This window comes from Ambystoma mexicanum, chromosome 6p, assembly GCF_040938575.1.
Source record: "Ambystoma mexicanum isolate Mex_15411 chromosome 6p, UKY_AmexF1_1, whole genome shotgun sequence".
NCBI lineage: Eukaryota > Metazoa > Chordata > Amphibia > Caudata > Ambystomatidae > Ambystoma > Ambystoma mexicanum.
Genome location: NC_090935.1, coordinates 1,112,086,406 through 1,112,102,283, shown reverse-complemented (window position 1 = coordinate 1,112,102,283; position 15,878 = coordinate 1,112,086,406).

Here is a 15,878-nt window from a genome sequence, read left to right as displayed (position 1 = left end):
GCAAAATACACATCACATAAAAAAAGCCCTTTTACCTGTTATTTAAGATCCAGTCTGTCACTCCAGGCCACCCTCGGCTCCTCTGTGCTGCTCACAAACAGGAACACGGAAGCTGGTAGACCTTCCTGGTTCCTGTATATAAACTGTGAGGAAGCCGGAGGAGAAGGGGATGGAGCTGAATGTGGCATGTGACACGTGACACATGTCATGATCAGTTAGCCCTACTGATTGCTTCCTTCTCACGCTGCAAGTCCCGGCCCAGCCTTTACTCAGATGGGTGAGGACTGGGCCGGCCCACCCCAGACCTGCTGTGGCGGGGTGCCCCGCTACTCCAGGGCCGAGGAGCTTCCATTTAGAAAAACATTCTTTGTTTTCTTTCTTTTTTTAATATAGGGTTGGCAAGGGGGAGCACAGGGGTCGCGCCAGCTACCCCCGGTAAACCCAAAATGACATCCCTGATGGAGCCCGTCGAGTGTTCCAAGCATTAACCTTCTCAAATTCTATGTTCCAACACACAATTCGGAAGTTAACAAAGCAATCGTACTCCCCTCCCTTCCATTAGACATCACACATGGGAATGCCACACCTTTCCAACCAACTTCAATATCACAGTGCCGACCAATGCATTCTTAAATCACTGGTGCATGAGGCTCCCCACTGGACACAGGTAACGCAAGTGCTCTGAACACAGAACACCTACAAACAACCCTGACACAGAGCTCAGGTTACTTCCGGTCTTCATGCATCCACACAACAGCACGGTGATCTGCAATTATCCTTCTTTCCCCACTAGCCTAAGCCACACACCCTTTTTCAGATCTGCCACAGAACCTGCGACAATGACAACGGCAGCAGACCATGATATAAACCCAAGTAACATTACCTAACAATAATTATCATAACATAACAAGGATCATCTGCCGCCTAGAAATCTGAGGAAATAAAGGAAATGCTGCACGCATTCGGCTTGTGTTGATATATAAGGATGACAAGCCTTTTCTGGAGACATGCTTGCATGCTCATTATATTGCTGTACCCAGACAGTACAGATTTTTACGGCAGTGCAAACATGTATTCAGATATTTTTCGGTAAGTCTGTGCCTGGAGCACTAATGAAGGGGAAGCGTGTAAAATGATGCACAGATATTCACCTAGGTTTGGGACATGCATAGGCAAATGTCGCAGAAAATTTGTCTCGCAAGCAGCCATTTTTTTATTGAAATCATCATTCAAAACTGGCAGCAGACAGATGCCTTGGTGTTGCAAGCAACAATCGGCTCCTTGTGCTCCTTTCTGGTGAGAAAAACTATCACAATTGACATTTTGCAGTAAGCATTAGGCAATGGCCAGCAGAAACAGGTACGCACATGGAGAAAATGCTTGTCTAAAGAAAGGAGATTTCAGCTCTTGGCACTTGACGTGATATGTATAACAAAAAAGGGGCAGAACGCCATTTATTTATGCTCTGTACAAAATGCATAACACAAGAAAATTCACAGTAAAATAAAGATAGGGACAGATCAATATGTCGTGTTGGCTAGACCACGCGCGCGAGCACGCCCGCAGGTGCGCGCGCGCTTAGACTCATTTTTAGGGTTGCAGCAAGCCATTTCCTGATGTGGAATGTTCTAGTTGTGGGCCTGTTATCTCATCTGCATTTCTACAGAGGGGAACTCCCTCCCCGGCCCATGCACCATTCTAAAGTGGCCCTCGCCTCTTTCTTCCACTCATAGCAAATCCTACTGAGTTCCAAACTTTAGCTGAATGTAAGATAAGCAACAACTACTGGTATGGATAGTAGTAGATGGCAGATATGAATGAATACACCTCAGCCTTTGCAATCTGTCTTTATTTCCTCGTTTGCCATGTTTTTATAATTGTGAATGGCTCAAATGTGAATTTTCAGTCTGTGCTTTAGGTCCAGTTGGTTGCCAATAGCAAAACAAAAGAGGCGATGGGTGGAAGGTTTAGAATAAATCTTAACCTTTGGCATTGGTCTGGGTCACCCTCCAGACCATCGTTCTTTACCTGCCAAGCCATTACAAAAGGGGAAAGACCATATGCAAATCAGGCTTTGTCCCACCCCAAAAGGGGTAGTCCAGCCCAAACTGCTAGGTCACATCCCTCTGCATCCCCAGACATGTTTCAGCCTTGTTGGGCGTCATCTGTGAGGAGTAGCTTGTGACTCTAGGCCCAGCAGGCACAGGACCCACACCTGGGCATACCCGTCCCACGTGGGGTGACAATAGCAAAGTACGCCACTGCCATCAGATTACTTGAAAGAGTGCCAGATGTCTAAGGTTTGAAAGAACAATATTTGTTTTGCATTTATTTTATATTTGTATTTTTATTGCTATCCTTTTTTGTTTAAAGTGCGTGCCTGTTTAGTGTTTAGTACTTTAATGATTTTCCTCAGCATTTTCTGTGTGCCATAAGCAAAGCAAAAGCCGCATGTGCTTGGATAGGTTTTGCATAAATTGTCTAGGATACCTTTGGTCGATGTTAAAAATAAAACATGCTTGTGCTCAATCTTAGGGCAGGTTTCTTTTTTGGGGTTCTGCTGTTCCATTGTATGGGATCCCTAGACTTTTTCATTTCTCCTGTTGGTGTTCGACCTTACATTTGTGATTGGAGATGTGTCCACGGAAGCCCCCTGTCTCTGTAAAGGTGTTGTAATCTGTATCCCATGGTAACCCATAGGGTTTGTAGGATAGAGCTGGTTTTTAAGCACCAGCATTTGATCCTAAGCTGATTATGTCATCCTACAGTAATGTTGTGGAGTAGGGTGGTGGCAGCTATAATTGTGTTTTGGCTTCACCAGTGATGTAGTCAGTTTTATCCCATTAGCTGGCCAATGTGCCAATATGGTAGCCAAGTACTTTTTAAGTCTCACATTCAGCTATTTTGCGTCTTTTTTGGGCCTTTCCTTTGTTTAGCGAAAACATGAGGCAGGCCTAAGAGGGGTGTGAACATGGACTCACCCTGAGCCCAGTCCTGTATCCTCAGGAGAGCTCTGGGCTAGTTTAGACGGATCCCTTGACCTAGACAGGCCAATACACACCCTGTGTGAGTAGACCCGCATGTATGGCAGGTTTAGTGGCCGACCTGTTTGGCTAGATGCAAGAACATTTCTTTAGGTGCCCTGTGTGTAATTGGAGGGCTGGCATAAGCCAGACCATGTGTAAATGGGTATATTGCGTGGAGACCCTGACAGTTCCTCAATTATACTGGAAATTCTGCTAATTTCTGCTGGGATTCTCGAGGTTCAATTAACCACTGGAGGATTATGGCACAAAGCTGCTGCTGCAGTATTAGGGCTCTTAAAAGTATTCACCAGAACCGAGGCATTGTTCCTCAATCCCTCTTGGGACCCTAGAGTTCACTAACAAGAACTAGAATTATAGCTGGGGTGTTGCTAGGTCCGGAAAAGACCCGGGGCTACGCTAATGTCAGAACTGTCGGGACTCGGGGCTAGCTAGCCTTTTGGTTGTAGCTCCTGAGATTCTATCCAGGGCTACAACCAAAAGACCAGGGGCTATAGCCCCCGTAGCTCCCCCCTAGCAACGCCTCTGGCTGGTATTCCTGATTTTCTATTGGCTTTTAACCCATACATTACCATCCTGCCTGCTGAAATGTACAACGATACTTTGAATAACTGTGGTTACTTTGGACCTCATCACGGCCTTGGCAGTATCATGGCAGTAATTGTGCCGGGATACCGACAATGCAAATAGCGTTACTGCATCTCAGTCACCGGATCCAGGGTTGCGGTAAGGCTGTTGCTCCCCATTTATTGGAGAGCCCATAGGAGTCTATGGAGCAATAATGTCGCTATTGGAGCTGGCATAATTAGCATTGCGCTAATACCGCCGAAAATGAGCAGAAAGGGGAGGTTTAAACCTCCCACTTTCCGCCCAAACGCAGGATTGGGCGGAGCGGTAATGCAGCGGTAATATCATACTGTTGCCTTTTTACCAGTCCGCCCAACCCCTAATGAAGCCCTTTGCATCTTAAATGTTTCCAGGAGTATGCTGACCGTCAAGGTCTTTTCTAATTTGTGGGTGTTTTTGGGTTTGCTATTGAGAGCTGATATCCCCCCTTCTCTCCCTCTAAGCCTTATGTTTTGTATATGGTTTACATGTATGAGAGTGATTTTACAACCTACTAGACATTAGAGGAAACAAGTGTGACTATCGTGAATATCCATGCGTGGCATATTTGGTTACAGAATATGGCTCATTAAGGTGTGCTGATTATGTCCAGAGGAAATGTACTGAGTTTCCCTGCAGCCATAGGTCATACTTTTAGCTGCAGAGTGGGACAGGTGTGTCTAGGCGGGCCCCCTTTACTTGTCTACCGTACTACAACTCAAATACCTATTTGACTTGTATGTGTAATACTTTGTTGTATCAGTATATATGTGTGTAGTGCACACTCTTTGAATGTCTTTTGGGAACCTAATTGTACTTATCCACCAGGCGTCTTACGTGCATTCAGTAAAGCCTGACAACTGCGCCACGGCCACCAATGTAGAGAGTCTAGTATATCTCTTGGTCGGAACACTGGGCACCCTGAGGATAGATACTCACACTTCCCTCATCAGAGCTTTGTGTACAAATCTCCCCAGCAGAATGCAATCTTGCTTGCCAAAAAGTGTCATTTGCTAGAGTCTCTTTACCTTTATCTTAGGATGGTATCCTTTTATTAAATTACATCTGTGTGGTTAGATGTTTTATACATCATGGACGTACCACCTTACAGACACCTTTGAACATTAGGATTTAAGGCTTGCTTTTTGTTTGTTTATAATGCGCTTAGATCCCTTTATGCTAAAGTGCTTTACAAAGTTAATTAATTGGCACAATAACAGACATTAAGACAATAGACACACAGGACAGACAACAAGAGGAAACAAGAAGAAAACATGATAAAGAATTCCATCAAGATAGAAATGTGTGGTATCCAGTGATTTAATCGCTGGAAGTAACATCAAGGGTGACACGATTTTTTTAAAGGCACTATCCAACACTTTACCCAAATATTCTACAATTGGAGTTTGTTTATACAATTGCACCAGTCCTAAAATATGTTGGGAAGGGTGTTTAGTGCCTTTAAGAAAAATATCGAGTCACCCTTCATGTTATTTCCAGTGATTATATCACATAGAACTAAATGAGTTCAGTCGTTCAGAAAACTGTCTAAAATGAAAGTCATGGAAATATAAAAGAACATTTTTCAAAACAAAGTACACCACAAAAAAAACCCTTTATGTTTAAAAAGTATAGATAGGGACCAATATCAACAAATCTGCCACCGTACCGAAAGAGTATACGATGTACCCAAATGCGCACCATATTTATTGTTAAGTACTTGCAAGCACTGTGCTGTTCTATAATGATTCAAACCTTTGTATATGGGTAATGGGTACATTTATATAGTGTGTATTCGCCGGCAGGTATTATGGCACATGCTGAGGGGTCAATAAAAGGAAAGAGAAATTATCAGAGATGGAAGAGAAAGGTCTTAAAGGAAGGGTTCACTCACCTGATAAAGTGTGCCAATCAAAATGCATCCACATGATATCATAAATCAATGTAATATATGTTGTGTTTTCGCAGTACACCACGTACATTTAAAAACATGTATAACTGTGAACCCCACAAATCCCTATCCGCCATCTTGTGATAATGTAATCTGCAGCCCGATCGATGTGAGGTCAAGTGCCCCCGCAGCAATAAATCACAGCATATGCCCCTGTATGTGACATTGACAAACGCAGACACTAACTCAATCAATGCATACCCACTGTTTTATTTTGTTTAGTCCCTTCTCACAGAATAACACTTCACTTCACACTTCAAAATTATTGTATTGTATGTGGATTGAATTAGAGGAGTCAATGCATCAATATATCTGTATGGTTTGTATTTAAATGTAAATTGTGAAAAACATGTGTAGAGGAGGAGCTAGATGCCTCTGCAGCAAGTCCCGCCCCCCCTACTGTCTATATGTTGCAAGCTTGAGATCGTGCCATGCTCAAACCCAACAGTTGTGCCAATTCTGCGACGTATATTCGAAAGAAGTTATCCACTGAGAAAACCCTACCAGATGTATATCCGAAGCGACAACAATCTGAGGGAGGAACTCCCCAAAGGAATATGAAAAGAGAGAAAACAGAGCTGGTGACGTCACAGAAGACGAGCGTGACGCCTGGAGAATACTGGCTGAAGAAAATGTATGGCTCTCACAGAAACTAATGATGTGAGAAGAGCTGCAAGAAATGCAAGCCGTTCAATAACTGTACAGATGCTGTAACATAAGTAGATTAAGTAATCCTAGATGCTGGCTATAAGTAGTGAATGGACTGCAGGCGAAGCCGTCATTATATAGGAGCTGGACATCGGTGTCATGAATTTAGTAAGCCAGGACCCATGGAGAGGAAGGCTGAGAGTTGTGTTGCAGCACAAATTAAGCTGATATCCTGGAAGAGTCTGGAAGGGCTGTCTGGCCTGGTGTCAAAGCTGAATCAGCCGAGGCTGGTTATCTATTCTTGAAGGCGGTGATCGCGAGATGCTGAATCATCCCTTGTTAAGGGGCAAAGAAACAACACCATGCGTGCCAGGTTTTATTCATTTAAGACATTTAAATGCTGCGAGAATTATCAAATCGTGGTCTCCTGTCACGTGAGGCAAGGATGGAAATATAGCTGAGCGTGGAGTTCTAGAATAACGATAGTGCGTGCTTGCACTCCTATCTACTCCCAAAGACAAAGATACTTTGGAAGGCCAAGATCAAAGACAATCTTCATGTCATCAGGCATCAGTGAGGAGAGATTTTGGGTTAATTGGGTGGAGAGGTAAAGTCAGGTCCACCTCCTGGCACCTGGGTCTGAGCTTATGTGCTGCTTAGTGAGCTGAATGTTGCAGAAGAGCACGAGCGTGCCAACCAATTGTAGGGGGGCATATAATGGAGGGCCTTATAGTTTGAGAGCCAATGATATACTGTGTACTTAATAGTGTTGAAGATGACATGTTGTAGAGGTAGGCATAAATTGCCCACCTGATAGTAGACAACCAATCACAATCCCCACCCCTTATAGAAAGCATACTTAGATGTTCCCTTTGAACGTATCACAATCCCTCGTGGGTTTTTCTTATTTGCCAAGTAGTCACCTCTGACGTATTTTGAGTATAAAGTCTATGGGCCTCATTATGAGGTAGGTGGTAAGGGATTACTGGCACCAGTAAGGACACCAGTGCTGGTAATCCTTTACCACCCTATTCCGAGTTCCCTTAGCGGGTCACTTCCGTAACTCCTGGTTTTACCAGGCGTTACGGAAGGGACTCGTTAAGGGACTTCAGAGCTACTAACGGTACTGCAAATTGCGGTAGCGTTATTAGCTCCATTCCCATTCCCATTGAGCCCTATGGGGGCTCGAATGGGGAATGGTTCCCGGAATGGGGACTTACCGGGTCCTCCAATGTTGGAATGACCCGGTAAGTCCCTATTTCGGGAATCCGGGCACGGAATGCGGTAATACCTCGTAATGAGGCCCTATGTTTTTTATGAAATGCTTTGAGTGAGTTTGAGAGAGCTCGAGCGAACGTCCATTGATGTACGTTGTAACTCCATGTTTTAGATACTTGTTTATAAAAAAGTAAGCTTTGTCATCTTCCTGAGTTGGTTCGATTATTTGGTGTCAGAGTTATTCTGCAAACCTATACATTGCATGCACGATACCCAAAGGGCCCTATGCTTACATGAATGGGAGGCATTCTAACAGTTTATTGTCATCAAGATACAAACAAGCATTGGCAATGCCAACAGTTGGGCTTTTGTGTGGGCATGGAAAAGGCACTTGCCAGTTACAGCCGTAATGGTATTAAGTGGCCATTGATGGAAGTAGGTGCAAAATGGAGTGGGTACCGGGGCATCTGATAGCAGTGCCTGGCAAATGCCTAATACATACACACTTTTCAAAATGGTTGGGTTTGCAAAGGCTTGTTTTTAACATGACAGAACAAGCAGAGTGCTTATAAATTAATTGGCTGAAGGCAGAGCGGGTAAGAAATTTTGATTTCACCAGTAGCGGGATTACAACTCCAATTAAGGGGCTGATTCGTGGAATTATTTGCGCCAAAAAACGGGGATTTGTGAGCCATTCTGCCTGCAAATCCCTGTTTAACAAATGGGGATTTGCGGGCAGAATGACGCACAAATCCCAATTTTTACGGCGCAAATAATTCCATGAATCAGCCCCCAAGTCATTAACTCTCAGAAGACTGCTTTGAAAAAACATTCACAGGCACTTTGAGTGCAAAGTTTGGTGATAAGGCTTGATTAAAGCAAGTGCAAAGATTTCCCAGGAGGAGATGTTTTGGGTGGGGAGGGGCAAGAACGGGGTGGGAATGGTTATAGGGATTAGCATGGTCATGGGCAGTTAATGGGTGTCACATAACCAAGCAACACCCACAGGCTGTGTGTCCCTCCCAACATGCCATTTCTCCCTATTTGTACTTTAATGCAATCGTTTAAAGCGTATAGGTGTTGCAAGCGACACCTAATAGCCCAAACTAAAAACAATATCTCTGAATCAATGTTTCTTTTTAAAGTTGATATCAATACAGCACCAAGAAAGTATGTTTACACTTGAGGTTAATATTTTTCAGTTTTTCATGTACAATCACTTACTCCAAAAGTGATCTGGAATTTCCTGTTGTTATGTCAAGTCTCAATCCAATATGCCAATGTAACTATTTTACTTTACCCTGATAGGAACCTTTTTAAATAGTTGATTGCCAATCACCATGCTCAATAGACTGATGGTGAAATCCCTATGTTACAGGTTTTGCGTCCACACAGCAGGCGAAGGTGAGTTATTGTATAGCGCATGATGGGTAAGTGAGCCGATTACATGGTGGGTAGCACTGACCGAAGCAGGTGAGTTGAGATGGATGCCAAATCTACTTCCACCAAGCTTGCATCAGAGCATTGCTTATGATTATGTTGACAGCTGAAAGGCAAGCCAGGCTTCCTCTGTGTTCCCAAATGATTTTCATATTGCGACCTTTAGGGAGAACCACATCAATACGTTGGCTGTATATTCTGTCCACTGGAAAATAAGTTCCATGGCAAGGACAGATTAAGCGGGTATCCATGTTGGTCGATAAGTAAAACTTGAACATTCTGCCCTCATGAATTCATGTTTAAAAAAGTATGTACTATTTCATAACTGTAATTAAAAACAAATCGAGTACTCACATCACAGTAGCTTGTTCCATCGATGCTGTATTCTGTCATCTGTTCTCCAATGAGAGCGAAAGTTCATTCCTGCTGCATGGAATATTGTCTATTTAAAACAGAAATACCCTCATTCAGAATAGATATCTTGCAACATGTTATGTACCAAAATGCCACACTCCCTTATATGTTCGTGGTCACATCTTGTAGAAAATCCTTTTGAAGAGAAACATTAAGGTCAGCAGTGTAAGCATATGAACTTATATGAAAGATATTTTCGCTCAAGCTTACGTTTTACACATGGGCGTTTACAAGTTCTATGTTTCATTGATACTTTTTCTCAGCTTGTCATTTACCATGTATCCATTTATGTAATTGTTCATGCAACATGTTATTGCTATGCTACCGATCATAGGAATATCATCGCCTATTCTAGCAACCGACAATTTAATAAATACAAAGAATGAAAATAAATATTTTTCTGTGTCTTCCAACTAATTCGAATTAGTGAAAATATTAGATACAAGTACACTCGTAAAACGATAAAATAACCTAATCTTTCTAATTACAGGTGATCTTCATGTTGTTAATTGCCATCACATCCCTCTTCCTTGTCCTGGTACTTATTTTAGACATTACAAACGAACACACCACATTTCATGATCAATTGTACAAGACGCATTATATTTTTTAGATTTCTCTGCAATGGCAATGCATTTTTGAAACAGGTCATGCTTACAGTGCAAAACAAATTTCAAAGATCACACAACAGTTATATTTAAATCTGATGGTTAGTTTGGCTAGAATGGCACATTTGGCAGGTCAATCCACTGGAGCAATATTCCTCCTGGACATGGAGTCTGCTCAGGTGACAAAACCTGTTCTGAGACCATGTGCTCCTATCACCAAGACGGTCAAAGTGAGATCTCTTATGAACTCAAATTCCAGCAGTTTGGAGACACATGGCAACCCAGTTCTTTTTGTTAATTTTGTGAAGGCCAACCTGTAACGTAATTTGCCTGCAGAACCAGATGTTCTATCCTGTTGTCTACCCATATTCTCATTATGACACAGTACCACAAGGTGTGTACAGGCCTTCATACTGTCCAAGATAAAATGCAACCTTTTGGGACTGTATTTCAGACAATTGTTGTGGAATTGTTATGCACTGCACAATTCGTCCTTGCCCTGCGTGTTTCCTTACCAGGGCTTTCTCTTGTGAACACACTTGCACTTGCCTGGTATACTCTCCTGCCAGTACTCTCTTAAACACATTTTCAACTGCCTGGTATACTCTTCTGCCAGGACTTTCTTTACTTCTGTTTTCCTTTTAAACAAAATGCCCATTGGCTTATTCTCTTTCAAGCACTTTATTTGCTTCTTCGATGGTTCCTCACATGTGGCCTGGTTGCCAATACGCCCCAGTGTCCCTGTTTCCCTTTCGGGGACTCACCGGCTCTCGCTGGCATGCTTTACTCTTCCCGTAGCAGGCCGGTGGCGGTCGCTCAACACCTTTTCCCGTCTCGCTGCCTTTGTTCGTTGGCTTCTCTGCCTCTCGTGGTTCCTGCGGGGCTCTTCTGCTTTGTGTTAGGCTGCAATAGGAAAACACTGCCGCAGAACACCTGCAAATGCCCAGGAGCCCTGCGCTGGCCCTGGCATTCCCCCTCTCAGTCAGTCTGCCTCCGAGAGCCAGATGGCTGCACACACTCTCTGCAGCCCCACAGTGTATTGGTCCAAACTGAGCGAAGCAGCTTCTTCCCTCCAGCAGTGCACCCCAGACAGCTATTGCTGCTGTTTAAATCTCCCAGCGATAGGTATGTGTTCACAACGACTAGAGTGCAGCCTGTACTCTTGGTCTTTTCTGCTCTGCATTACTTGGATCATCTTCCTAATCCCAATATGTTTGTGGCTGTGGGAATGTTAGTCTATTCTTGATGTTTTACATGTAAAGTCTGGGCAATTGTTCTTTAAGGTCCATTCAGCTCTGGATGACGTATGAGTAGAGTCTGAGAAGATGTTTTCACAAGTCTTAGAGGGTAAGTCAGATTTTAATGGCTTACATACGGATCTTGTTAGATGGTCTTCAATGTCCTTCCTGGGTTGATGGGGGCGGTGTAACAATATGCCATTACGACATCAGATGTGAATGGGGTATCCTCAAGAGAGGAAAGGAAATACCATGCCTTGTCCGATGGTGCCCTGCTACTCCCTCGTAGGTTGTCTCCCCCATGTAATCCTCCCTCATATAGCCATCCCCAGGGTAAGGATCAGGTAGCGGCTGCCGTCCACTGGCCACATAGGGAGAGGTCACAACCGGGAAAGGAGTGATGACATCATCGGATTCATCATATGAGGCTCCTTACTTACACACTATCTTTACAAGGGCTGTATAGGGAGGCAACCATGGCTCCAGACACTTTTTCCTCTTCTCCTCTTCTTCTAGCAAAGGCAGATGTTTGCACGCAAGATAGCATTTGTTTGCAACCTATGAATGTTCTTTATCAGCATGGTGGATAAGTGATTGCCACTTCCCCACCAGCATATATACTGGAGATCCTTACTTATGGACTGAAACAGTTCAGTGGATTTTTGCAGACCTTTTTGTTTACCTATTTCATTGATTTTCTTTGCAAAAGACTTCAACAAATGCCTTACGTCAAAATAATGCCTGTTCTATGGGAACCTCTCTCGCATGGCTTTGGCAATGACCACACGTCTCTCTGTGGCCATTAGTTCAACTTGTAATACTCTGGAGTGAAGATTTTCAATGTATTTTACAAAAGCATGCTTCTTCATGGCACGATGATGTACACTCGGTAACCTGGACTGCCACAGACCTTACTATTCTTTTTTTAGTGTCCAAGTTCTGAAGGTGAAAAGAGCAGTAATACACTGAAAATTCAGGACTGTTGCACTGTCCATCCCCTGCAAGCCAAGGCTTTTGCCAGTGAAAGCCTTGTCCAATCCTACCTGCTCAGGATTCTACACATCGTGTATTGCAGGGAATAGGTTATATATAATATGCGGTTTTTGCAAGGAAATCTAGTCTGAAAAATGTACAATAGCTTGAGATTGTTTTAAAATATGGAGCCACGAAATAACAGTTCACAGGAATGTTATACATTTCCGACTGAAACTTTCCCTAGCATTGGTTGTGTGGACCAATAAAGCTGCAGTGTATGTCCTCATAGCTTCCTCCAATATTCAGGTTTCTTCCCACTTCTTGTCTTTTGAAATATATCAGTGCCTTTTCTCAACTTTTAACCACTGGCAATGTGTTGCATTTTAGTATCAAATCAAAAGGTGATTGAGCATCTTCAGCTTCAAGGGTGATGGTTATTTCCTCCACATTTGACTTGCTGTAGTCAGGGTCTCTGTCCAATTAATTCTGAGATTGCCTTTCTGGCTTCCAACTGTGAAAAATGGGGTGGCTGTGATTCAATAAGTGAAACAGGGAAAACGACCACAAAATGTTGACCCAAGCCTTTTGATGGTGTTGATTGAGTGACTGGAACCACAAGGAATGTCATTGCCTCGTGTGTGGATAGTGGCAATTGAAAAGGACATTATGTAGATTCGTATTGACTCTATCCTTATTTTCCACACCTCAGTGGTGTTGTTCAACTGGCCACTGCACATGACCATGCTTCAACACAATATTAATGGGCCTGAGTACAAGTTTGGTAATATCTTGGTGGTAAATCTGCTGAGATACCACCAAATGGATTTACCATTATCATCACTTGGTCCAGCAGAATTACGGCCATATTACAATTGCTGGTAGTCATTGTTAGTCCCCATTTACTCCATTGCTGTTTTGGTGGGATTACCACCGGCAGTAATTGCGCTAGCAGGTCATTCCGCGGATTTGACCTTTCTTGACTGTAAAGCGGAGGAATTACCTTTTTCCTCCACTTTACCTCCAACCCAGTAGTTTGGTGGCGTGGCAATGCATTACCACTGCATTACCACCATTTTTTGAGACACTGCCAAACTCGTAATGAGGCACAATGTTTGGTCAAGAATCTGAAACCAACAAAACATTACTCCCAAGACCACCATAGTTTGACTTCCAGCATCCCGAGTTTGTGGTGTGGTTTGAGTTTTCCTGTTCTTCTTTCTTCTAGGCCTCGATTCAATTGCAAACAAATTAAGATGGGTTTGTGTGTGCCAGCTGCAAACATACAAAAGACAGCAATTGAAATGTTTTTTAGGAAGACATCTTTAAAGTCCTTGTAAAAAAGAGACAGTGATATACATTTGCATGTTGTGATGGATCCTCTGTTCACAACGTTTTTTATGCACTGGAAAACCGTGCATGACCCAGTGTCTCTGTCAATTTCATGCTGCAATAGAACCATGACAATAATGCAACATTTGTTAAGCATTGTACTTTGTGCATGCATAAATGACAGTAAATTCCAAATGTAATTATGTGTGTAACTATTCACTAATGTGTACTACATCTTTTCATTAGCAACTGTAACTTATAAATTGATACACATTTTTAATTGCTGTTAAACTGTTATGTGTCGGGTCATGTGATCCAGAATCAATAGTTGCCATCACATTGTTATCCTGCTGTGAAAGGAATGCACATTTCATTTTAAAATGCATGAAGAATAATGACACAAGTAAAAGGCCTGGCAATATCCATAAACATTTTCATACACACATGACTATAATGTTAAAGTCTGTCATTTTATAAATGGACCACTATTAAAACACTAATTCAATACATCTGTTGTACCTGTTCTACTTGGTTTTGGTCATATTGTGCAGTCATCAGAGTTAACTGCTTTGGAACAACAAAAGATAAGAGTAGTAAAAAAATATAATATGCATACTTATAATTGGCAGTTCATTATGCATTGCAATTTGGACGTTATACGGGTAGCAATATCTTTAACTTGTGATATCATTGCTTTTAAGATAAATATATAACCTAGCCATGGATAAGAGCATAGTAAGCACTGGCAATATAGCCGTTCTCCTTGTGTGCAGTCGTGCCATAGGTAAGGATGGCTGCCCATTACAGTATCCTCCTTCAGTACAATGAGTGAATAGATAAAGGAACACAAATATGTAGAATTGCACGATGCTGTGCATTCTAGGATAGAACATGTACACATAGTACTGACATTGTTGATTACTCATCTCGATTTTTAAAACATTCAGAATGAAAACAAATAAAATGGATTATCAAATACCTGTTATACCTTCGTAGTGTCATGTGGTACTGTCGTAAGTGTAGCCCCACAGTTTCCTCCTTTTTGGACAAAGGAAAAAGCAAGGTTGTTTCTACTTAATATATAGTAAAGAGCTTGTTGATAACCTACAGCCTACCCAATGGGAATGCAAGACATATATTGGTTAAATAACCAAGGATGTCAGAAAACAAGTACAATAAAACCCATATACCTTATAATGTGCATCTGCTCACCATGGCCCATACCTGATGAAATTGACAACACAGCTGACGTAATGGTTCATCCTTGTTACATCTGTTGAAGATGGACAAGACCATATTACATATCTATTACAACAACAAATCATATCACATAGTAAGTTTACATCTGGCAACACACAATTATGACCTAAAACATTGAAGAATGGAAACAGACCTAAGAATACAGTGTGTTGTACATCTAGATAGATGTACCAGGGATACGTACATGTCGTATCCCTGGTGGTTTGCAATGATGCACTCCAAGCTAAAGACATCCTGCTCATCCCGTGTACAATAAACATTGAACATGAAAAGTATATGTCCTACCAAAATAATCCTACAAATGTGTATACATTCCAAAATCAGTTGTTGGCAATGCACTCATGAGCAATTCTTTAAATTAATAAAAATTCTCAAATGGATATGTTATGTTATGTGGCATTTGTCTAGCACCTAGTGCCCTTGGTATGGCCTTGAAGCCCTGTGGAGATGAACGCCCTTCGCAGGAACATAGTTCGAGATGCGAGATGTGAAGGAAGAATTTCTAAAATACGTGTCTGCATTTTTAGCAAGCAAGACGGTAGGTAGGGAGTGGCTAGGTCCACAATAGCAGACCATAGATAACAGACGAGATGATGGGCACCATGACAGATTGTCAGGGGAGTAGGAGAGTCAAGGATACTGATTATGTGAACAGCTGGATCGAATTCTTTTCATGGGACTCAGCTGTATTCTATTGGATGTGGTGATGTGTATATGCATGGGTGAAGTTGAGTAGTGTTCATTGTGGATGTATGGAGGTGGGTGGGCAGAGCCCAAGGAGGAATACAGCTATGTTCCATAGAGGTTGAGTGCATGACGTACCTGCGAACTAAAGCTGACACCTATTTATAAGTGGTCTTGCAGAGCTTTTCATTAGGCCTGACTGAGATGCATTCCATGAGGGGAATATGTCCCACCTTGTCGAATTCTCAGGTGCGCCCCCCATACCCCATTTCTCTCAGGGTAGGTAATTGTTCCTCTAGGAGAAGGACTAAGTCTGTGAGGATGCTGAACATGATTACTACTTCAAATTCAGGGGCTAATTTTTAAGCTCCCTGTAAATTGAACGGAGGCAACTGTATGTGCATTCACTTCTATGCATGCAGTCCCTTACAAGCAATTTGGTTATTTTTGGTAGAGGATCTAA